The 24,545-nt window shown below is 67.3% G+C and overlaps 1 long non-coding RNA gene across 1 annotated transcript; it reads left to right on the top strand.

The window, feature by feature from the left end:
* The first annotated feature begins 3 nt into the window (after positions 1-3).
* LOC123816111 lies at positions 4-24,063 on the top strand. The gene is made up of 4 exons (XR_006785225.1): positions 4-605; positions 18,779-18,860; positions 19,768-19,843; positions 23,398-24,063. It is a non-coding gene; the product is annotated as an uncharacterized LOC123816111 (long non-coding RNA).
* Positions 24,064-24,545: the final 482 nt, after the last annotated feature.

Genomic DNA, 24,545 nt, shown 5'->3' with positions numbered 1-24,545 from the left:
CCCATCCCGCCCGAAAGCTGCAGCGCGCCCGATGGCCAGGCGCTGCAAGTTCGGGCCCACGGCGTCCGCCCGCCCGGGGATGCACGTGAACTTGGAGAAAGTCGCGGGGCGTTTTGGCCCGGACCTCCGCGGCAGGGCGTGGGCGCCCCCGGCCCGGCGCGCTTTCGTTTTCGTCCAGGACAAAGGTCCCTCGCGGCGCTAGTCGCCGACGCGGAGACTGGGTCCCGCGGGCCACTCTTCGGCGAGGTCTGGCGGTTCAGTATTGGGAAGACGGAGCCGGGAGAAGAGGAGCAGTGCAGTCCGCGGCGCGGTGCGGGACTGGGGGAGCGGGGCCTGGCTGTGCGCTTCGCCCGCGCGGTGAGGGAGCCGACCTGCCCTGCGAAGAGTTTCGGGAGACGGCACCGCTTGGCTTTCTGCCGTTTGGGCGCCTGAGGAAGGGAAGCGTTTGGAGCCCAGGACTCGGACCGAGGGCCGAGGGCCTGTGCAAGGGCTGTGGGCACCATAGCGCAGCGCGGGCTGTGTCCGGGCGCGTTCTCCCGCAAGGGCACGGCTGCCGACCTGCGCGCCACGGGTCACCGTCGGGTTCAAGGCGACTCCTGAGAACGGTAAGTGCATTTCTCACTTTCGCTACTTAGTGGGTATTTAAATATTAATGAAGAGATTTCTAAGAAGAGCCCTTGTGTGGGACAGGCCTTCTGCAGACGAGGGGCACGCCAAGGTGGCTTCTTGAACCCGAAGCCTCAGCAGCTTTCGAGAACTCCTCGGCCGGCATTAAAATCCTGGAACTTGGAATTTGTGAAATAAGGCTTCTGAGCTCAGGTGTGCCCGCCATTGGCCAGCGAGAATTTTGCCGAACACGTAAAGTAGCTAAGCAGGCGTCTTAAACGGAATGGAAGGAGAAGAGGAAGCTCCTTGCAAAGGTTACATGTGTTTGGAAGGGTTGTTTGGAAGCTACAGTCCCTTGAAAAAATTTTTTTTCATTCGCTTCCTAAACCAGCTTTGCCTCTTAATTTTTCTGCTGGTCCCACACTCATGGAGAGTCGGTGTGGGGGCTCCCTGGCCGAGCCCCAGCAGCAGCCGGGCTGGCGGTGTGAAAGGCTGTGTGTGCAAGCTGTTGTTTATGGTGGCATAAAACGAAACCAACTCATAACTTTGCGTAATAAACCCCTCTTTATAGGTGGCTCACACACAGGCCTGGCCCCGGCTCTGGCCAGTTTGTGGGGCGCGAGAAGGGGGTGAAGGAATGCACGTTTGCCGTGGGTCCAGGGGTTTCAGGTAACGCTGACGTGAATTTCTTCGAAGTTGGGTTTCCGCAGCCCGGGCCGGCTCCGCAGCACGGCACGGCCTCCCTCGGTTCTCGTCCCTCGGTGCTAGCTGTTTGGGATTTGAAAATGTGCGTGTTCGTGCTTGCGTGTGCGTCCCCTGTTAAAATGAAACCCACCCCTGTGGGGGGGGGGTGAAGCCCACTTTCCAAGACGGCCACATCGCAGGTACGATTTCCCTGCGGCTCTGGTGGCGTGGTTCGGACCGGCTTGCAGGGCACTCCGACCACGGTGGCCAGGGAGGGACGGCCTGTGTCCACAGCACTCGGAGTGGTGAGCTGGCACTGGAGGCCGAGTTTCCGGGAACGTGGACAGAGGCCTGAGCAGCCCGGGCCTGCCTCGCGCCGCCCTCTTCCGGGCGGCCTGGCCCCCCGGACCCCAGGAAGAACCCCAAGCACGCAGGGCATTTCAGGAAGGTCTGGCTCTCCCGGGCCCGGAGGCTGTAAGTTTGCCTCGGTCCTGCAGGCTCACCCGGCCCGGCTGTTTGGCTGGGCCATTACCCCCCTCCCATAGCCCACTCCCCCCGTTTTGAATTTTTATTTCTGGCTGTATGTATCCGAGGCAGTTGGCGGACGTGAGACCGGGGGTGGGATGATCGGGGGTGATCTCAGAATCGGGGTGCAGCTGCCGAAGGCATGCACTCCAGCTGGGAGCTGTGCACGGTGTGGTGTTGGCGGTGACGAGGTGGGTAATTATGCAAAGCTCCGGTGCTCTCGGGGCCTCGCCTGCAAAATGTGGGAGCCCTTCTCTCTGGGTGCACAGATGACCTGCAACGCACTGCCTGCTGGGTGGGAGCGGCCCAGCCCTCGGCCGCGGCCGTGGGGCACCCCCCGGGATTAAAACAGACTGCAACACACGGGGCTCCCGTGGCTCCTCCACGGGCCCACGGGCCCACGGGCACGGGGACAGGCCTGAGCGCCCCAGGATGTGCCCGTCAGGTCGCTTTGCAGGGGCTGCTATGTGTCACGGCCCCCGAGGCCCGTCTCCGGCCCTGAAGCGTGCCCCTGGCCTGCGGAATGTGGTGAAGTTGAATCTCCAGGAAACAGAGGGGCTGTCTCACGGGCCCAGGCCCTGCCTTTGTCCTTGCTCTTCGGGGCCAGCCCTGTTCCGGGGGCGACTGCAGTCCCACCGGGGCCCTCTTGTGTGTTGGGACACCCCCTCCAGGCTGAATTTCGTTTTTGGTGACGCGTGCACGAGAGACGGGGTTCTGAAAACGAAACTGGTGCCTGTCTTGTCTTCTTCTTTCATCATGTGTGGGTGCCGATCAGGGGGACAGGCTCTCGTGGGCTGGGGCGGGCTGGTGGGGAGATGGCCCTGGTATTCTCGTTTTTGCCTTAAACCGGGGCGGCCCCTCCCTGCACCGGGGCCCCGCCGTGCTCAGCCCCTGGCCACCTGTGGCCCCCAGATCCCGGGTGCTGGGGGGGGGGCTGGCTGCTCACACGGGGAGCCTCCACTGTGTCCCGGGCTCGGGCACACCACGTGAACAGGAGCAGACCACGTTTGCTTAGCTCAGGCGGAACTCGGGGTGGGGGGGGAGCTTTGCAGCAGGGTTCCTTTCTGTTTGTGAGCTTCACGCCTGCCCACGGCTGACTCTGGGAACCTGCCGTATTTGCTCCCATTCTTGAAGGGCGCTGGGGGCTGTTCCCTCCCAGCCTGGACCAGGTCGGACTCGAAGGCAGCCTCTGGGGGCCAAGGGAGGGGCCGGAGGGCTTGGCCCACCCTGGCGGGCACCCACCAGTGTCCAGGGAAGCATCTCGTAAGACACTAGTGTGTACCTGCCCCCCCCCAAGGGACAGTGCCCCTGGAAGGTAGGGAAGTCCTTCAAGGCCAGGCAGGAACACATCTGGAAACCTCCATGCTTGTCTGTGGTTGGGCTTGGCAGGCAGACCTGCGTGTCTGGGGGAAGAGCGGGAATTCTCCCGCAGAGACCCCGTTTAGCGGGGTGTCCTGGCGCACACCCGGGCTGCTCCAGCCTGGCCCCCGGCTCAGCACAGGAGCCTGGACGGGTGGCACCCCCCGCCCCGGCCCTGGCCTGTGCCTCGAGCTCGAGAACAGGAATAATAAATACCCCCAACCTCAGAGGGTCCTTTGCGGTGGGGCGGGGGGGGGGGTGCGGTGAGATTATTTCCACGAAGCACAGGCCCGGGCACGTGCCGGGGGTGCCGTAAATGGCTGCTGCCATCATCATCGTTACTGTTGTCAGCGGTAATCATGGTTTTTATTGCCGGCAATCATTATATTTTTGAGTCTGTGAGAAGCAGAGGCCAGTATGGGCGACACGAGAAAAGGCACCTAGAAATGCACCCCCCCACACACACACACACAGACGGCCGTGACGGTGAACCTGGGTGATATTTTCAAGGGAGACCACGAGCCGGCAGAGCCCGGCCTTCCCTGGTCCCGGGACTTGGCCTGGAGGCACTCACTGGGCGCAGGAGATGGGGCCGAGTCCCCTGGGGCGGGGGCAGGATGTGCTCACAGAAGAGGTGCCCCTTCTTTGAGGAGCACCCCCCCCCCCGCCCCACACTGGGTGCTCGCTGGCCAGGCGGGTGGCGATTTGCTGGGCGGGCTCACCTCCGGGGTGAGCTTGCTGCCCCTCGGCCCGATCTGTGCACACGCGCTAGCCGAAACGCCCGTGCGGGGAGGAGGGTCCGGGGAGACGGCCTCCTTCCCAGCGTCTCGTGGGACGAGAAGGGGCCCTGAAAGGCGCCGGCCGTGCCTTCCGACGTTCTGGGGCCCGGGAGGAAGAAAAAGCAACAGTTGTCTCAGGGCGGAGACAATGGACCTTTTATATGAAATATTTATTTTCGGGGCCGCCCCGTCGGCCAGGACAGCAGAGCTCAAGCGTCTGGCCACCGCGGGCCTGGAGAGCTCAGTCCGGGGCGGAGATTTATAGAACGAGAAGAAAGACGGTCCCCCGGCCTGCGGTCCTGGGCAACTTTCCGCGGGAACTCCTGACTTTCTTTGTTGAGTGGAGTTCAAACTTTCGCAAGTTTATTTTGTTTCCTCCTGTGGTTTCTTTTCCTCGGAAAGGCTGGGGGGACACGTTCCCGAACACCAGAAAGGTAGCCGGGGGTCCCCCCGGTCAGGGACTGCATGGGGACTCCTCCCTCTGGCCAGGCCCTGCCTGCCTTTGTCTGCTGGAGGGGGTGGGGGGGCGGCGGGGGGGGGCAGTGTGAGGGTCCGCGGAATGGAAGTGAGGAAAACAGGCACTGCAGGAGGAAGGCTCTGTCCCCCAGGGCTGGAGAGCAGCCGCAGAGCGAGGTACTGGACAGCGTTTGTGCTTCTCTGGTATTCCTTACTCCTCCCCCAATCCCCTTCTCCGAGGGACTCGGGGCGGCCTGCAGGTCTGCGGGAGTCTGGCCCGACTCGGCAAAGGCACACACGGGCCCCCCACCACGCTCCCCGGCTGGAGAGGTGGTGTCTGGAGTCCCGGACGGACCGGGCCCAGAGTCCGCGCCGGACGGAAGCCGTCTGCATTAGCAGAATGCACAGAATTTTCCTCCGAGGCCTGCCCCCCACCACCTCCCCCTTCCCTCCCCGGCTCGGCCGCTGGGGATGGTGCCGAGGCAGCCCCGCCGGATTCCTGTGAACTCCTCAGCCCTCGTGCCGCCGGGAGGACGCCCTGGGAGGGGCAGCCGGGGCGGCCGGGGCCCCAGGCTCGTGGTAGGGACTCAGGCAGCCACCAACCCACTTGGGGCTTGTAATGGAAAACCCTGAAGCCTCGTGGCACGGGGCGGAAGATCCCCCCAAAACACGAATTTTATTCACCTTCATGTGTTTATTTTTGGGCGGGGGAGGGAAGGTCACAAGCAAAATTCCATACAGTCATCCCGTGAAATGTTAGAGGGAAACTCGTGGCTGGAGTCAGGACCCAGGAGCCGTGCCTCTCGGGGCAGCCCAGACACGGCGTGGGTGGCTGGCCGGAGCAGCAGGTGGCGGGCCCACCACTTAACCGGCGGCTGCGGGGCTTCCTGAGCGGGGACGTGAGCCCACCGCCCTCGGCTCTCCCCGGCGGCCGAGACTGGGAGTCGTGGTGGGAGTCTGTGTGCCTGGGATGGACCGAGGAAAAAGGCCGATTTTTTTTTTTTAAGGAGTAATAGATTTTTTTTCCCCTTATGGGTCACAGAGGAAGGTCGTGCTTGCTGCCGTGGGCCGCGGGGGCCCCTCCGTCCCTCTGGAATTTCAGGCGGCGGGAAGAGTGTTGAGAGAAATGTGTGCCAGCCGATCCGGGGCTCTGAAGTCTAGATTCGCCTTTCGTACGTTTCAGGGCGATGTTTACATCCGGATCCGCCTCGCGTGATTGCATTTTAAATCGGAACGAAAGGAGGGTGCCGGCGCCCCGGTCGGCACAGGCTGTGGCAGCGAGAGACGCTGCCCTGAGCCGCCTGTGGGCTGTGCATCTCAGCACCCCGACCGACTGGCCGGGGCTCCCAGCCGGCACCGGGCATGCAGGTCCGGGCCTGCAGGGACACACAGGTCCCGAGTGCGTCGGGTCCCTGCAGGTCCCCGTGGAGCCCTCCCTGCCCTGCCGGGAGGAGGGGGGGCTCGCGGAGGGGGCCTCTGGCCCCAGCACCAGGGGGAGACGGGCAAAGCTCCCGGCAGGCAGTCCTGTCGGAGAAGGGCCCGGGTCTGGCCTGGCTGCCGTGTCGTGTCCTGGGCACAGCGGCGGCCGCTCCTGGCTATGGTGACATGCGTGTGTCCGCGTGCGGGTGCTCGCCCTCCCCCCGCTGCTGAAACCCAGGCTCTGCCTCCTCCCCCGCAAGGGCCGGCCCCAAAATGGCCACCTGGTTCTCAGGGGCTTCCCCCGTGGGGCCCGGGGACCCTCTCCTCCGGGGGCCGGCGGTTGGCAGGCATGCCAAGCCGTCGCTGGAATGGGATTCCCAGCGTTCCCAGCCGGGCGCGTGGCGCTGGAACCCTACCTGCTTTGTCTCTGGCATCAGCTGGCTAGCGGGTCACGTGGCCGCGTGCGTGAGGCCGGAGCGAGGAGGACCCGAGGGCTCCTCTGGGCGAGCCCTGCTCGCTCGCTCCCCCGCGCCCCCCCACCCGCCGCCGCCGCCGCTCTGGGCACGGCTGGCCCGGAGCGGGCACGAAGTGGCATTAAAACGTCCTCCTGGCAGCCCAGGCTGAGGCATCCCGGCCGCCCCTCCCTCTGTCCAGTTGTCACGGGCGGGAAGGCCCGTGGGCTGGGGAGGCAGGTGTAGCCACAGTCCCCACACTGCCCCCCACCCCTGGCACAGGCTGGCTCTGCCTGCCCAGGGCGCCCGCACGAGCAGCCTGTGCCCCCCCCCCGCCCCCTGCACAGAGCCAGCCCGGTGGTCATCGCCACAGCTCCTGGCCACATAAAGGGCCGGAGGAGAGACACGGGCGAAGGGCTGGCCGTGCAGGCACCGTCAGACGCCTGTAACAAAGGGCAGGGATGTGCCCTTTAAATCTCCAAAGGAGCGTGCCCACGTTAAAGCTCCAGGTCCCTGCCCGGGTCCGAGGGCTGGAGCTCAGCACGGCTGCCTCTCCTCCCTCCCTTCCTCTCCACCCCCCACCCCCATGGTGGTCAGTGTTGGCTTTGGCAAAATGGAAGGATTTGTCCCTGGGACGGGCTGTGGTGCCATGCCTGCGCCCCGGAGGGCTGCCTGGCCGCCTTGTGGCCCCTTCGGGGTGGTGACCATGTCCTGACCGCCCGTGGGGTGCCAGGCGTCCAGCTCGGGGGCCTGCCACCCCCGTGTGTGTGTGGTCACAGCAGCCCTGGTGGTTGGAACTGTTCTCTGCTCTTCACACAGATGGGGAAACTGAGGCTAGGAGAGGTGGCGCGGCTTGCTCAGGGTGGGTCCCGGGCTCTCGGTGGCCACGGCGCAGCCTCCGGGGGCCGCGGTTGGGATGGGCTGCTTCGGAGGGCCGGGGCCGTCGGGTGGGGCTGGGGAGCCCAGTGGCGGGGGCACGGCCGGGGAGCACCCGGCCGCCCGCCCCTCCGCAGGGCCCAGCGTGGGGACAATGCGGCCTCTATCCCCCGAGCAGCCGGGCCGGACCAGCCGCCCCAACATGGCGCCGGGGCCGCGCGGCTCGGCCACGGGGAGGGCTGGCGCTGGGCCGAAGCTGGCCGGGCCGGCCTCCCGGCGTCCTCCTCGGCCGGCCGCTGAGTGGCCAGACGCTCCTGCGTCCTCCTCCCGCTCCCCCTGGGCCGGCCCCCGCCCCCCCGCCTCGTGGTGGGTTTGGGGGTCTGGCCCACCCGCCTCTGCCACGTCTGCCATCCTGTCGGCACCCATGAGCATCTTTCAAAAATTCCCGGTGGGCGGGGCCGAGCCGCAGCGGCCGCCTCTGGCCCCCCCTCCCCGAGCAGCCAGTGCCAGATGAGAGCAGGAGACAAAAGTAGCATTTTCCTCGTCCTCCTGGGCTGGCAGCCGGGCCGCCCCCAACGCCACTCGGCTCCTGGCAGCCCTGCCTCCGGGTGCCGGGGTGGCCCGGGCCCAGGCCCTGCTGGCCGGGGCCGAGGGGCGGACGGACCACGGTGGCCAGAGACCAGGATGCCCGAGGCCCGGTCGGGTGGGTCTGGCACCTGGGGACGGCCTGCTGGCCGGCGGGGCCCCGCACTCCGCCACCCCCTGCCGTGACCGGCGGGTGAGAAGGGAGCACCGTTCCACTTCCTCGCCGGGGAGACAGCGCCTCGTCCTCCGGCGCCTTGGGTAAGTCACCTTCCCCCTTCCCTTCTGCTGGAGCCGAGCCGAGGGCTCTGCCATCTTGTGTTCGGTGCCTGTTACGTTGCCGTCCTCTAATTGGTTATCCGAAATTCAAAATTCCATTTCAGAGCCAGCACCCCCCCACCCACCCCCCACCCCCCACCCCCCAGCCTCCGTGAAGTCAGTCCTTCCCAAAGCTGCTGCAGGGAAAACGCAGGAGCCCAGCCCGTTCATTTGGGAGGCCCACGGCTCCAAGCTGCAGAGAGCACAATTAGAAGGAACGTTATTTCACAGGAGCTGACGTTCGGCTACTCGGACGGATGTTTCAGGAGGCATTAATAGGCACGGCCTTCTCTTCCGTGTCCGTTCGGGTCATTATGGTGATGAGTTTAAATTTTGGCAGTGCCAGGAGTGGCCGAGGGAGAAGCCCAGAACCGCCCGCGCCCCTCCCAGCGAACTCCCGGCCGGCAGGGCCCGGCTGGCCCTCGGAGGGGGGACGCGGCCCGATAAGACAGAGCCCCTTTTATTTCCTCCGGCGTCTTGAAAGCTGCCGTGGCCACGGCGCAAGGATCCGGTTCTTTTCCCCTTTCATTTTATTTTATTTTTTTGAAAAAAGAAAAAAAAAAGGAAGAAAGCTGTTTTTGACTCGGAGCTCATTGTGGGAAAAATCTGTTTGTTTGGGGCTTTACATTCTGGGCGCTCACTTGCGTGGGGACAGACCCCTGGGGGGCCTGCGCGGCCCTGATCCCGCCCCAGCTCCCGCCAGCAGAGCGGTGGCCGAGCCCCCCGACGGTCCAGGGCCTGAACCGTGGCCAGAGGGGGTGGGAGTCCCTTAGAAACCCGTGCGTTCAAGCGGACATGCCGCCGCCCGTCCGAGAGCGGGACCCCGGGGGCTGCCTGAGTTTCTCCGTAGGTCCCTGACCCTTCAGATTGGCTGACGCTTTTCCCTTAAAAGGTGGGCTTTGCAAAGTTCAGCTCTGAGTTCACCTCTGCCCTCGGGCAGGCTGACAAAAGCGTGGCCCACAGACCCGGCCCGGCTTCCCCCGCATTGCTGGGTGGCCAGGATCTTGATTTATGGAAAATGGAAAATCAGCCCCAGAAAGTTCTAGACTGCCACTTAGAAGAAAATCCCCACGTACACGCACCTTTGTCTCTCCAATTCAGAGGCGTGCGGGCCCTGTGTGCGCGGCGGCCCGAGCCGCTGGCGGGGGGCAGACCCCCACCAAATACCAAGACCGAGCTCAGCCCCCACGAGGAGCACAGGGGGCCGCTTTTGTTCCGAGATCAGACGGCCGTGGGCCCTGGAGGACTCGGGGCTGCGGCGGCTGGCGGACGCGGCGGAGATAATTAAAACATTTCCGTGATATGACAGCCACATTCTGCGGCTGCAGCCCTTCCACCCAAATATTTAACAAGCACCGGAGAGAACGCTGGGGATGAAAGGAAAGGCGCAGAAAACCAGGGTGGGATCAAGGTGGAAGGAGAGGAGCCGGCAGTGTGTGGAGGGAGAGGGGTGTGGGGTGTGCGGGGGCCGGGGGCAGGTACCCACGTTTTAAATAATTTATGCTTTTCGTAGCTGCCCACTTCTCATCTTTTTTTTTCTGTTGTTGTTGTTTTTCGTTTTTGTTTTGTATAATTTACATAGGTGAAACAGACTTTTAGTGCTAAATTCTGGAATGCTAGGTAGTCAGATTTCCTGAGTATTAACTTATTTTCTTTTCGGACAAGGTGGGGCAAGCAGCATAAAATCAATTCATTTCCATAAATTAGCATTTTCATTCTAAATTAGTGTTTTCCACCAAGATTATGTTCCTTTAATGGTTTTGATGTCCAGGGAAACACCTTTTCCAGTGTGTGCTTTGTCTAGCCGGACGGTTTATATGTAATCAATGACTGTCTCAGCTTTTTTAACTTGGGTAAAAATCAGTAAAATTTACTTCTTCCCCAAATCAGTGAAATTCCATAGAATCTTTTTTTTTTTTTTAAATCAGGCAAAATATCAGTATGCTCCATGGCACAGGATAATTCTCAGCAGGACTTTATTTTTTTTTTTTTAAGAAAGCACCACGCACAGCACTTTTCCCGTCCTGGCTTCTATGTAAATCCCACTATAGGCTGAAATTATACATTCTTGCAGACAGGTGGGCTGGCCTGTCGTTACGGCTGCCGGCCCTTGTTGGAACACACAGCATATTTCAATGGTGGAGTCGACAATTTCGAAGAACTGAGGTCACCGTAAACACGCCGCGTCTGCATGTGGAAACAGCCTGATTGAATGGTCCTCTCGCTCCCGAAAAATTCCACAGAGGGACGCGGCCGCCTCTGTCAGAGTTTACTGCGAGTTTGCTCTTTATCTCTTTGCCTTTTGAGATTCCCGGGGACCTCCGTCCGTCCATCACTGGACCTGAAAGGTTTTAGCGAATCACTGATTTTTATCTCCTTTTGCAGCACGAACAGCGTAACCCTAGCTTGAAATTCAAAATTGTGGGGTTTGGGCATTTGATTTTAGTATCTTCAGACTCCCTCTAGGACAGACATTAAATCTCTAGGAATTTTATACACACACTTACATAAAATTATTTCCAGCCTTCTATGAAAAAACAGTTGATGGATATTTCTGCAGGATCCAAAGCTCCTTTTAAATCCGAACGGAAGAAAGAAAACATTTCAACAGGTAAACTAACACAGAGTGGCCATAAACTTTAAAAAAATTATCTCGCCGAGATAACAGAGCACCCCGTTTATTGGTCCTCACCGCCACTCGGGAGGGCAGAGCGGTTTTACAGCCCCGGTAATTTGCCGGTGATGGAGAGCTGTTTATTTTGTGAATTCGCTCGCAGACGGTGTCATCGGTTCCGAGGGTTCTTCCCCCACCTCCTCCTCCTCCTCTTTAAGTGCTTGCTCGTGCACTTCTGAATTCTGGGTCCCTCTCCTCGCTCCCAGCCGAGGTGGCTGCTGGGCTGGGGGGGGCGGTGGGCAGCCGAGTCTGCCGGGCGGGCGAGGGGGACACTGCCGTCTGCGGCCACCCCCACCCCGTGCTGGGCTTCGGCTCCTTCTCAGGGACGTGCCTGTTGGTGGAGACCCTGGGGAGCGAAAGGAAAAGTGAAAAGCTGCTGAGACTGGCCAGCACTGCCGGGGAGCGGACCCCCCCCCCGGGTTTCTCAGCCGTTCCCAGCGGTCTGGTGGCCCGGCGGCTCCTGGCTTGGCATCTGGACTGGATTTAGCGGCGGCGCCGTCCAGGACGGTGGCCCTGGTCTGGGGGCGCTCAAAGGTTAGGCCCGGCGAAGCGGCCCAGCCTATCTGGGTCTGTCTCCGAGGGGTGGGGGTCCCCGCGAGGGCGGGGGCGGCGGTGGCAGTGATGAGAGGCTCTCCCTGGGAGCCCTCCCCGAGCCCGCCACCTCCTGCCTCCAGAAGCGCGGGGAGCAGAAGGGCTCCGAGGCTGGGATTCCAGCGGGGCCCAGTGTCCGCCCCGGCCGTGGGTCTCACGGGGGAGTCCCACCCTCTGGCCCTCGGTCCCCTCACAGTAACACACGTATGAAGCGCTCCAAGGTGCGTGCTTGGTTCACGCAGACCCCTCAGAAACACCTGGGAGTGGGGGCTGCCCTCCCCGCCACCCCCCAGGGGCCGAGGGAGTGGCCCCGAATCAGCCCAGCTGCTGAGGGCTGGGATGGGTTCACACCTGGGCCCCTCGCCCTCCAGAGCCTGAGTTCGTTCTGTGTGCACTGGGTGTGCACAAGAGTGTGTGCACACCCACGGCAGCCAGATGCAGACAGCGGGCCCCGCACCGTGGCATGTGCGTGGAACACGCATGGGTAGACACTCGCAGGTGTCCCGCCCTCCCGGGCACGTGGGTGGTTTGCAGAGGTGGGTGGATTTGGCAGTGGTGGCGTGCCCGCCTAGGGCCCTGCTGTCCGTGGGCCACCCTGGGCCGTCCAAGCAGGCAGTAGGTGGACGGGCCACCGGGGCGCCAGGCTCCTGGTGGGGAAGGGGAGGTCCCTGCCCGGCCTGCCGGGCTCTGGGTCCCGGCCAGGCACGGCCCCATCTCCTCAGGGACAGGCGGTTCCGGGCGCCGGCCATTTGCAGACTGGAAGTGAGCCTCCAGGCCTTGGAGAGGAAATGGCGGCTGGGGCAGGCCTGGGGCGGGCGGTCAGGGGGGAGCGGCCAGAGGCCCCGGGGTGGGCCGGCTGGCGGGGCGGGTGGGCGCATGCGCGTGCCTGAGGGGGTGCACAGGCGTGCACGTGGGCCCCCGAGTGCTGGGCCCAGGCCTCTGGGGAGGGCCGGTGGGCACGCGGTGGGGGCCCAGGGCTGACGGGAGGGCGCCGGCCCCTGGCCCACCTTTGCACGGAGGGCCCCAGGGAGCGCGGCTCCCACTCCAAGGCCTCAGCCCCCTCCAGTCCGAGCGAGGTGGCCATGTAGGCCTCGGAGGACGGGCAAATGCACCCAGAGAGAGCCCGTTTGGGAGGCCGAGGCCGGTTTCCCCCCCTGGGCCCCCTGGGGAGAGGCTGGGGCCTGGGCTCTCAGGAGCACCCTGCCCACCCCAGCCTCAGTGCCCCACCTGGGAAGGGAGGGCGACACCCTACCCACGGGTTTCTCGTGGGGCTAAAGGCGACACCGCGGCCTGGCGCCCCCCCAGAGGCCTGGGCAGCCCTCGATGGGCCCGTGGCGGGTGGGTGCTGGTCTGGGTGGGTGGGGGCGGGGTGCAGCCCGCACTCAGGAACCTCTGGCCCAGTTTCCTGGGAGCCGGGCCCGGGATTCCTGCGGTGGGTGTGCCGCACTTCCGGCCCCGGCGTGGGTGCGGGGCTGGGGGAGGCGCCAGCAGAGTTCCCGCCCTTCCCGCCCACCAGAGCCGCCTGGTCGTGCGCCGCACTCCACTCGACGAAGCGAAGAGCCTACCTGAGCCCCACCTGAGCCCCGCGGTCGAGGTCCAGGTGAGTGGCCCCTGTCCGCCGGCCGGGCCCAGGTGTGCGCGGCGCGTGGAGGGGACTTGGCGGTGTGGACGGCCATCCTCCCGCTCCGGCCTTTGTGGTGTGGACCGATAGCCTACTGTCCGATGCCGACGCCTGTGGGGCTCTCGGCACCCGATGGGCGGGCGGGCAGCAAGGGCCGTGGGCCTCGGCCCTGGGCGCCCCAGAACAGAGGCGAGTTCTGCAGTAGGGGCCCCGTTCCAACGGGCGGGCGGCCGGCGTGGCGGGCCTCCATGGCCCGCGCCGCGGGGAAAGGTGTGGCCGCCGAGGTCAGTGTCCAGCTGCTGGGAGAGGGGTGAGGGGGGCTGGCCGGGGCAGGGCCCTCTGGGGCTCCTGTTGGGTCCAGGGGAGAGAGTTGGGGCCCCACATGGCTTCCCCACGGGAGGGCCAGCGCACCTCATGTCTCAGAAACAGGACTCAGCTCCTTTGGGGTGGGGGGGGGGGTGCGGACTTGGTCGACTGTCTGCTGGGCGCCGGGGCCGGGGCCTGTGATCTGCTGTTCAGACATCCATTTTAAAGTGGAATCTGCCCCGGCTCCCCCGACCAGGGCCAGCGGCGCGAGTCGGGGCCCTTCTGGGGGCCGTTCTGGCCCTGGAGCGGCGCGGGAGTGGGCCGGCCGCATGGCGGGGGCCGCATGGCGGGGGGGATGGGCAGCTTGCTGTGCGGGAAAATGGAGGCTCAGAGAGGCCGGGGAACCCCCCCCCAGTCCCACAGCGGGTGGGCGGCCAGGCCTGCACCCACACCCAGGGCCCCGACTGCAGCTGCAGGGCCCCCCTCTCCCCGGGCCGGGTGGGACGGACCCCCAGCCTCTCGCGGGGGCTGACCTCAGCGGGCTCTCCCCGGACACCCGGAAGGGACAGGGACGTGTCTGTTGGGGGGGGAGCCTGTGTCATGCAGGTTTGGGGGGGCCCCCCGCACCCAGGGCCTGCGGGCTGGCTGATGAAGCCCCCGGGTGCCTTTCCGGGTGAGGGCCCCAGGCCTTTGTGGCTGTGAGTGCTGGCCGGCCCGTGGGCAGCACCCAGTGTGGCAGCGGGTGGCGGGAAGGGCTGATCTGGAAAGTTCTCTGGAGAGTTTGTCGTTTGCACACGGAGGAGGATAAAAATCTCTGGGAGCTTCAGGGAAGACCCAAACAGGCAAGGCCCTCTGGCGCCCTCTAGTGCTCGAAAGGGGCCAGGGCCGGGCGGCGGCGGGAGGCCGGAGCCCGCCCTGCAGACCACAGGCCCTGGCTTCTGGCGGGATCTTCCCCAGGGGGCTTGTGGCCGATGCTGCTCAGCATCTGGGGGGCACCCCGGTGCCCTGCCCATGGCAGCACAAGCCCACGTGAAACCAGCTGACCCTGGCCGTGGGTCGGGCCGTGCGGGCCGCCTGGGAGACCCCACTGCGGTGCTCACGTCCCTGACGCCACGTGGTCCCTTAGGTCTCAGAACTGCTCGACGCTCCCAGGGCTCCCCCAGGCATCTCTTGGGCGCCCACTCGGGGCCGGCCCGGCCGGGGAACAGGAAGAGACCGCGGGGACTGGACCACGCCGAGCTCCCAGAGGCCGGGTCTGTCCGGCACTCACAGGCAGTGGGGCCTCTCTCTGCAAACGGGGGCGCCCTCGAGAGAGCTCAGGCCAAGATGGTGGCGGGTGGGGGATGGGCCCAGCCGGCGGGAAGCAGAAACGTCACCTCTGCCAGCACGAGGCCTGGGGGCCTGGGGAACTTCCTGGCAATGGTGGACCCGCAGCCCCGGGCTGCTCGCTCCCACGTGCAGCCCCCGGGCCTGCCACGTCCCAGACCCGGCTGGGACGAGGCGCGGCACCGCCCCTCCGCCATCCCGCGCCAGCCCTGCGCCGCCGGCCACATCTGCTGCGGCAGCCTCGCCAGAGCTCCGCCTCCCGGCTCCGTCCCCATGGAAACTCGGGGGGGCGGGGTGGGGGGGGCTCCCACTGCATTTGGCCGCTGACTGGGTTCCAGTAGTGCCAGCCTGCTTTCCTCAAGCCCTGCCCCTGAAGTTCAAGTCCCCCCTCTGCGCCCCGGTTTCTCCCCACGTCTACTGAGCAGCGGCCTTCTGTGCGAGGGGACCCAGCCGGCTGGGCTCGCCCGCCCTGGCTGCGGTCCCTCCGTGCCCGGGGGCCCCCGGGGCGGCGACCGCTCTGGGTCTCAGCGGCTCAGACCGCGTGCTTTCTTGCTCAGGCCCCTCCGCCCCTGGGCCCAGCCGCGGACGGAGGCGGGGGCTCCAGGCTTCCACCCCGGGTGGGCCGTCGAGTCTCGGGAGTCGTCGACGCAGCCCCTTCCTCTCTCCAGGCCTCAGTTTACCCATCGGTAAAACGGGAGGGTGGAGTTCTGTCTCCAGCGCCTAGAGGTGACGCCCCGAAAGGAGAGGGGGACAGAACGCCGGCTCATCTGGATCCCCAGTTCTGGGTTTTGTTTGTTTCCAAAGACATTTTTTTTTCCCTCGTCTAGGAAGGAGTCCCTGAGACCTGCTGGGTGGGGCGGGGGTGGGGGGGCAGCAAGGCGGGCCACACCCAGACCGGCCCGCGTTCTACTGTCTGTCAGCAGGCACCCGCATCCCCCGTCCCCTCCCCATCCCCCCAGGGGTCCTTTCCAGGCTCCCCTTCCCGGGACCCCTGAGGGCCCACCCTGCCCTTGGTGGCCTGCCCTGCCCCCTCCTGGCTCTCCCCAGCCAACGGCCCCGCCTGCGTGGCCCTGAGCTGGGCGACCAGCTCCTACAGGCGTCTGGCATCTGCCATGAGAGACTGAGCAGACAGGGCCGGCCCCGGTCCCCAACCTGGCACAGGGCGGGCTCTTGGGGAGCATTTCATGAATGAGCAGAATGGAATCCGGCGACAGACCCAGGTGAGGAGTGCCCCCCGGTGCTCCGTGCCGCGGCTGCCAAGCCAAGGCGCCCCGAGAGGCCAGCCGAGGGTCTTCCCACCTCCCCCCACGAGCAGTCCCTGTTAGGACGCATGGGGGGGGCCTGAGACCCCGCCCCAGACGGTGGGGTGGCGCCCGAGGGCAGGGCCCTGCCTGCCCGCCCGCCTGCCGTGGAGGGAGGGTGCCCGCCATCGGCGGCAGGGGCGCGGGAGAGCCACGCTGCCGCCTCTCTGGGGGTTTCCGTCGGGGGGAGCAGCTGCGAGGGGTGGCCGTCGAAGACTGGGGGGCCTTTTCGTCCTGGGTCCCTGGGCGTGAAAGGCGAGGGGCTGCCGGCCCATCCGGTGCCGTTGGCGGGGAGTGGCCCAGCCCGCGAACTCGGGTCAGACACTTCCCGTGCGCAAATGTCCTGCGCCGTCTCGCCGCCATGTTGCAGCTCCCGGGGCCCCACGGGCCACGGGGCTGTCTCCCCTCCCCTCCCCTGGCAGCGCCCCTGGGCCTGCCCGGCCCCGTGGGGCCCCCCACACCCCTCACACTCCTGGACTTGGAGCTGGGGCCCTGCTCCTGGGAGCGGCTCCCTGGAGGAAGGGGGAAGATTTGTACGTAGAGACGGAGGTGCTCGTCCAGACACCTCGCAGATGTGAGGTCCTGGGAGCGGCCGGCCCTTCTGCTGGGGTGAAGCGGCCGTGACTCGGCCGCCGATGGGGCGACCCAGCGGGCTCCTGCCCTGGCGGGGGGCCCCAGGACAGGCGGGCCCGGTCCCTGTGACGGGCGACCTTCCCGAATGGTTGGTTGGGAGCGATCGCTTCTCTTTCCTCGGGACCCGTGTCCCCCGCCGTGGGGGGAGCGTCATTCACAATGCAAAGTCAGCCACGTGGCCGGGGCGCAGGCGGTGGGGGGTGGGGGGAGGGGGAAGGGGGCGGGACAGAAGCCCGGCGGCCATTTTGAAGGCTCGAAGGTGACCGGGGCAGAGCCCAGCCTGGTCCCCGTGACTGTCCCCGGTGCGGCGGCTGGAGGCGACATCCGCACAGGAAACAACTTCGTCCTCGAGCCAGATCGGGGCCGTGCTGTGCTCGCACCGCCGCACCCAACCCGCAGGGCTCAGGCGGGCACGTCGGGCGTGGCTCCTCTTCCGGGGCCGACTTGGTGCGGCGCTGGCGGGAGGGCCTGCTGTCTGGGGTGCCTGCCCGCCCACCCACCCACCCGTGTTCTCCCGTGCCGGCTCCGTGCAGGAGGGTGCAGGGCTCCCTCCCAAGCGGCCACACTGGGCCTCAGAGGGGCCGGGTTCCCGAGCGCCAGGCAGCCTAGAAGATTCTGTGACCCGCTGGGCTGGGCGGCGCGAGCTCCTCCCCGGGACAGGCCGCTCTGCCCCACGAGGCCAAGTCCTTGGGGACGTGAGCTGGCCTGCGCCCCGTCCCCACGGCTGCCGCGGTAACCGTCGGCGGGCGCCCCCGAGTCCTCACCGGAGCCATTTTGGCCCACTCCGGCCTGGCGTGTGTGTGTCTGGCAAACCCAGGCTGGAGGACATGGCTGCCCCCAAGCTCTCCAGCCGCCTCGGGCCCCCCCCCCCAGGTCCCTCCCTGGCCCCGGGCTGTGGCGGGAAGGGCGTTCCTCCCACGCGTCATCCCTTGGAGAGGGGCCACGGCGAGTGCCAGAGGCAAGTGTGGACAAGTCGGGGCTGAGCCCTCGGGGGTAGCAGCTCCCTCGGGGCCTCCGAGCCCCTGGCGCCCGGCCTGCCCTCTGCCGCGTCCACCCTGGCCCCCAGCCCGGGGGGGCTGCTCAGGGAAGGAGTTTTCCCGGAGCCCGGGACCCCAGCACGTTCTCACACGTCCTTGGAGCCCCACCCGGCGTGGAGCACCCCTCGTGTCTTCACGCGGCGGCCCGCAGCCCCGAGGAGGCGGGCGCTGCGCTCCCGGCGGCACAGATGAGGAGACTGAGGCCCGGAGAGGGGGAGGGGCAGTGCCGAGGCGGGAGCCCGGCAGCCGTGGGTCCCCTGGCAGAGGGACCCAGGAGTGTCCTCCATTGCAGGGGTACCCGTGGGCAGGGGCCAGCAGGTCTGGCAGACCCCACCCCCAAACCTGCTTCTGGAACTTGGGGTGCTGTGCCCCTGAGGGACCCCATTTGGAGTTCCCCAGTCAGGGGCCCTGGCCACCCCTTCCCCCACCACCCCGTGCGGGCCAGCCAGCCCAGGGCTCCCAGAGGAACTTGGGAAGGAGGGTGCCCGGTCCCCTCCTCTCCCCGGTCGCCCTGCTCACGCCTGGCCTGGGCAGAGGTTCCAGAAAGTACCGGCCTGCATTCCTCGCCCCGCCCAAGATTCCAGCCGAGGCCGAGTCAGACGCTGGACCAGCTTTGCCGCACGTGGTCGCCGCGGAGAGCCCGCAGGCCAGCATGAGCCTGAGCCCAAGGCATGGCCCTTGCTCCGCCGGCCCCAGGGGGACCCCTCACTGGCTCAGGGAAGACCCAGAGTCACGTCGGCACCTCCTGAGTCCCAGGCCGTGGGCGTTGTCCCCAGGTACAGGGTACCTGCTGTTGTCTCAGTGTCTGGGCACCCTGCTAGGCTAAGAGACATGCACCCGTGTGAGAGGTGGTCCCTGCCACGGAGCCACCTGCCTCGGGGGAGACAGGCAGCGAGCTGATTCTGAGGGACCCCTGCAGGAAGTGTGGACCCTGTGGGGGGCAGGCACCCCGAGCCCTGTCAGCCCTCCCACCGAGGACACGGGTGTGTGTGTGGCTGGGCCACCAGGAACCAGCAGCCACGGCCGGCTTGGGGGCACGAGTCCGGAGCAGGGCCGCAGGCAGGCCTCGGACAGGGCCTTTCCGTCGGTCTCCGCCTCCGAGTGAGGTTCTGACCCCTGGGCTCTGCGGGGCCTGCAGCCAAGGGCAGGCTGGCTGTCCCGCCCGCCCCACCCCCGGACCCCTGTGCCACCGGGCCCACCGAGCTGACCCCTTGCTCCCCTTGTGTCTTGCAGGATGTGGCTCCTCCCAGAGCACCCCCGAGGAAGTGGGGTCCGAGACGGCCTGTGAATGGTGCTCCAGGACCGCACAGCCCAGGTAAGCCGGTCTGTGCCCCGGGCCTGGACAGGGGGGTGCCCCAGGAGCTGCGTGGCCTGGCCTGGCGAGGACTGTGGGCCCCTCTATCAGGAGACCCCAGCACCAGCCCCACACGGCAGGCCCCGGCCTGCAGCCAGGTGCGGAGTGCCCTGGACCTCCGGCCGCCCCCCTCCCGGGCGCCTGCAGGAGCGGGAAAGGGAGCCCAGAGCGGCTCGGAAGGGAGGCGCTGGCCTGGGGTCGTCAGAACCCACGGCCTGTGCGGGTGGAGCCCGAGCACATAGCCCCTGTGGGTGCCACGGGCAGGAAGGAGCCGGGGCGCTGCGTGTCCACTGCGTGTTCACTGTGTGTCCACTGCGTGTTCACTGTGTGTCCACTGCGTGTCTGTGTCCCGCCATGCCAATACACGCAGCGCCTCGGCCTAGAGCAGTGTCCACGGTGCGGAAGGACAGGAGCGAGCGGCGGAGGGAAAACTCGGAGCAGGCCCGGAGGGTGTGGCGGCACGCAGAAGCCCCGCAGCCGCTGGTGGCGCCTCGCGGGCTCAGCTCTGAGCTTCCTGGCGGCCGAGGGGGGGCGGGAAAGACGACCCCTGGCAGGGAGTGGTGTCCGGGAGTGCCGTGCTCAGCAGTGATGCGGGGAGACCTGCCTGGTGCTGACACTCCCTCGGGTCCCGCGTCCCCGATGGGGCTGGGGCGGCAGGAGGGGCAGAGCCCCCCCCCCCCGGGCTCACCCTGGCCACACCCCTCTCCACCCGAGCAGGCGCAGCCCGAGTTCACCAGCCCTGAAAACCGAGGCTGAGGTCTTCGAGCGCGGCGGGCCGGCCCGGACAGGCACAGACGCAGGACGTGTGTGCCCCACACACGGCGGGGCACCTTCCCCAGACCTAACCAGAGTCTCTCTGTCCTTCCAGGTGTCAGCCCGCCTGTCCGGCCACCGCACTCCCCCGGTGACTGATGCCTGAAGCTTGGGTGGCTCTGCCACCGCAGGTCAGTGCCGTGTTTGGGGTGTCGAACATGAGGGCTCCCGCTGCCAGATGTGCCTGACACGGGGTGCACACACACACACATGCAACATGCACCCGCAGGCCGGAGGAGCGGCGGGCACTTTGCACACATTAGCATGAGCTCAGCCGGGTCCACTCTGACCTCCCACCCGCCTCTTTCTGCAGACACAGGCCCAGGGTCTGCGAACAGTCGGGTCCAGCCTCGGTGTCCACTCTGACCACCGGAAATGGGGGCCGAGGGCTGGGAAAAGCCCGGCTGTGGCCTGGAACGCTTCAAGACCAGTGTGCACGTTTGAAAGGGCTCAGCCCCCAGCCTGCAGGCAGGAGGACACTGGGTCGCTGCCCTGGTCTGGAGCGCGTCCCCCCGCCACCCAGAGCCCCTTGGGGGGTGACACCGCCCGTGGTCCCCCAGGGCTGCAGGGAGCTTGGGCGGGAGGAAGGTTCCAGAAAGGGCCCGGCCCGCCCGCCCCCTCTCTGGCCAAGGCCCTCCCGGGCCTCGGTGCAGGGCGGGCGGATCACTTCCTGAGTGGGCACCCCCGTCCTGCGGCTGTGGGCCCCCCCCACCCCCGGCCGCCTTTGTCTCCAGAGGGCTCCACAAAATGGCCGCCCGCCCCCCCCCCCGCCGCCATTTCGTGTCCTGGACGCTGCCCCCTCCCCCCGCCATTTCGTGTCCTGGACGCTGCCCCCTCCCCCCGCCATTTCGTGTCCTGGACGCTGCCCAGCGCGCGCCCCCGCCCGGGCCAGGCCGCCCGGGCTTGGCACCAGCCGCACGCTGGCAGGTCGGCCGGGAGCCCCGGCCCCGTGCCCGGAGACGCTGGGACCCAGAGCCCGGCGGGGCTGGGGGGGACGCCGTGCTGCAGGGAGTGGGGGGCCCTTGGCAGCCTGGGGCTGGCGCGTACCATTCCGGAGGGACGTTTGCCCGGGTGGGAGCGGGCTCTCTGGCCATTGGGAGCAGGGGCGGGTCTGGCTCGGCCACCCCCTCCCTCCGTCCCTCACCCGCCCTCGGCCCTGCACCGGCCGAGGGGCCTCGGGCTTCTGGGCTGGATGTGTCCTCTGGGGGGCGGGGGGCAGGCAGGGGGCTCCCCGGGGGGTGTCGTGGACAGCAGGGAACCGCCCTCCGGCCGGGCCGTCCCCGGGTCAGCCGAGGTGCTGCTCGGTGCAGAGCACGGACGGCTCGCACCTCCGACAGCACCCGGCGGCTGAAGGAACGCCCGCTGGGTGGGCAGCAGTCACTCTGTGTCCAGGAGGTCGGGGCAGCAGGCACTGGGGACACCACCATGCCGTTCACAGTGGGCCGGTGTCCTCCACCAGCCTCGGGGGGTGGGCGCAGGGGGTGGGCACGGAGCGCCTGCCTGCAGCCCCAGCCGTGAGGCCCTCGGGGGGCCCGGAGCTCCTGGGACTTCTCTGCGAACCTTCGAGACGAGTGTGCACCTTTGAAAGCACTGATGCCCCGTGCCCGGCAGCGTGGGCTGGCGCCCGGCAGGCGGGCAGCTGCACCTCGTCCTCTGGGTGCCCGAGGGGGGCCGTGGTGGGAAGCGTGGGGGTGGCAGGGCGCACAGTAGGGCCTTGACGCCCCCTCCTCCCCCCCCAAGCCCTCCAGGCTGGCAAGGTCACTGGCCCCGGCCCCGGCCCCAGCCCCTTCCGGGGGCCCTCTCCGTGCATTCCCGGAGAGAACATTTCGTGGCCGTGAGGCGAGGTTTGTTCCGGGGGGGCAGCGGAATGGAGTGACCGGGGCTGCGTGTCCCACGCGCCCGGCCAAGACCACACAGCCTCCTGGCGGCCAGAGAGGCCCTTGTCCCCACAGGGAGCCGTGCCCATGGGGGCTGCCTGGGCCGGGCCTCACGCCGGCATTTTAATGATGCCGCCGCCCTTGCCTTGTGACCCAGACTGCGGCTTGAACGGAGAGTATTTTCAGCTGAAATACACGCCTTTGAGGTTAAGACTGTTTGCCTGATGGTGGAGCGCCAGCTGGAGCCGCCCCCGGGCTCCGGAGCGGGCGCTGCCTGCGTCCTCGCTCTCCCTGCGGACTCCGAGCCCACCGAGAACTCAGCCCCCCTGGGGCGCGGGGGACGTCTTCTCCCCTCCCACAGCCTCCTCCCGCCGGTGGCGGGCCGCTCAGGCCCAGGGGTGCATGACTGAGCCCATGGCCGATGGGCCAGAGGGGGGCAGCCAGCACTGCACCCTGGCAGTGTCCGGGGCCGGCCCTCTGCTGCGCCCCGTGCCTGTGCCCCCCGCCGGTGCGGGAGGTGCGTCTGCAGAGCGGGACCCCCGCTCCTCAGATGCCGCTTGAGTGGGCGTCCACACTCACACGCCCGAGGGCGGCGGCGGCGGCGGCGGCACCCACCCGGTGCCTGGCCCTGCGCTGGGGAAGGGGCATCCAGCCGCCGCAGTGGGGCAGGCCCGGACCCTGCCCCGGGGAGCTGATCCCCCAGTAGCTTGGAGGTCTCTGGAGATGGGCAAACAGAGCCAGGGGGGACACGGGGTCCCGCCGATGGGAGACCCTGACCTGGGACAGGAGATGTCCGCTGTAGAGGAACAGCAGAGGGTGGGGAGCTGGGCCCTGGCTCCCATCCCGCCTGGAGATGCCGTTTCCCCCCACCACCCCCTGAGGTTGGGGCCTGTGCCACCCCAGGGGCGCAGGTCCAGGTAAAAAAAACCCGGGGTCAGAGACCCCAGGTTCTGGCTTTGCCCCGGGTCCCGGGGTGTGGCCTTGGGCGCCGTGAGAGCCTTTCCCACCAGGTAACTTTCTGCCCTTGAGTTAGCTTTGGTGCTGACTCTCGGAGCCCCGCAAACCGAGGGGCTGGCCGGCCTCCCCAGCGCACGCTGCCCGACATGGGGTGCACCTCTCGTCCACGTCACGGCCTGTTGGCAGGGGAGCCTGCGCCCCCCCCACCTCTTTTTCCCAGACTGCACTGCTGGCACAGCCCGGCCAGCAGAAACACTGGCTGCTTTATGGGGAGAAACCTAATCGGGGCGGCTGTGGGGGCGGGTGGCTGTGGCGGGGTCCCAGCTCCCGGTGGCCCCCAGCCAAGCCCGAGGTGACTGCGGGGTGACACCGTCTGTCTGCTTCGCTCGCCCTAGACACCCGCCTGGCTCCGAAAGGGCCACCTGCCCACCGCGGCCTCCCACACACCTGTGCCCGGCCGGCCCAGCCCCTCCCACCCCGGGCCTCCCTGCACCCCGGCCACGGCAGTCGGGGTGGGCTCTGCCCCCCGCCTGGCGCTGCCAGCCCCTGCCATCGGCCCTCGTCCAGGCTGGCTGGGGAGGTCCCTTTGGTCTGTCTCCGGACCCTTGTGGCTCCCAGGACCACAGGGCAGGTGGGCCCCCCCAACTCAGAAATGCCTCCTCGAACTGGTCACACACCCAGAAATGTCAATCCGAGACACGCACACACACCCAAGAAACCCGGTCTTTCGCTTCAGAAAGAGGCCAGTTCCACGCAAGCCCCTGCGTGGTGGGGCGGAGCCAGGGTGGCGGCTCGGGCGTGGCCGCGGCGGCCCCAGGCCTGACGCTTGTTGCTTTCTCCTGCACCCACAGGTTGGACAGTGGCGCCCGGACGAGTCCCCTGCCTGAAGCTGGGCTTCGTCGTGGTGAGCTGGGTGTCAGGGCGGCCCCCGGCCTGGGACAGCCCCGCCCTGCAGGGTGCCTCTCCTCTGGCTGCCCCGCCGGGTCCCTAGGTGCCGGGTCCCTAGGTGCCGTTGCCCCGGGAAGTAGGGGCCGTGGGACATCTGGAGACAGGGAGGGGTGTGGTCAGAGCTGTGTCCCTCCCCTGCAGCTCTGGGTGTCACCGTCAGGCACAGAGGCCCTGAGAAGGGGACCTCCCGGTCCAGCCGCCACACCCTCGCCCAGCTGTGCCCTCCACCCGAAGCCGTGTCCCTCCCTGCCCCGCTGGTCCCCCGCCAACCCCCCATTTCCCACACCTCATCCACCCATCCTGCGCGCCTGACATCATGCCCTTCGACCTGCTGGTCTCTGAGGTCCGCTCTGGCCGCCCCCGCCCCATCTGAGTGGCCGTGGCCCGGCGGGGCCCTGGGCCCGAGCAGAGCGTCTGGGTGGGTGAGGCGCCCTCGGCCCGTCTCCCTCTGTGCCCGGGGTTCAGCTGCCGCTGTGCACCCCTTCTCCTCCTGCCTCGAGGGTCCCCCGGGGCCAGCAGGGCCCGAGGAAGCCCCCTTCCCTCCACACAGCTGTGAACCGGCCCTTGAGTGTGACCCTGCGGCACCCAGGCCACCTGCTGTCACCCCAGACGCCAGGCGGTGCGTGTGCCAGGAAGGCAGAGAAGGGCCCGATGAGGGACACGGTGCCACCTGCCTTTCCCAGCCCCGTGCGCCCTGGGGCGGGGCCCGTGCAGACGGCCAGGGCGGACCGGGGCGTGTCTGCCTCCGTCCCCCTCCCGCCCTGCCCTCCTCGCCCCGTGGAGCCAGGGCGGCAGCCCACTGGGCCGGCAGAGGCGCCTGGCTGGGGCCGGCAGAGCGCGCCCTGGAACCGAGGCAGGGCCTGGGGGGTGGGAGGGTGGCAGCTCTGGTGACTGGGGGTGGCCAGGCCGCTGCTGGCATGACCCCACGTCTCAGGGGAGACCGAGGCCACAGGACATGGGCCATGCCCCGTCCCTGCCACCCACCTGCAGCCCGCCAGCGTCTGCAGTTGGGGCCAGGTGGGCCCTGTGGCCCAAGGGCCCCGGGGCCTCA

Source organism: Phyllostomus hastatus, unplaced genomic scaffold, assembly GCF_019186645.2.
Source record: "Phyllostomus hastatus isolate PE091 unplaced genomic scaffold, TTU_PhHast_1.1 phas_contig_198, whole genome shotgun sequence".
NCBI classification, from domain to species: Eukaryota; Metazoa; Chordata; class Mammalia; order Chiroptera; family Phyllostomidae; genus Phyllostomus; species Phyllostomus hastatus.
Note: the sequence above shows the minus strand (reverse complement) of the source record. Positions and strands in the feature narration are given on the sequence as shown.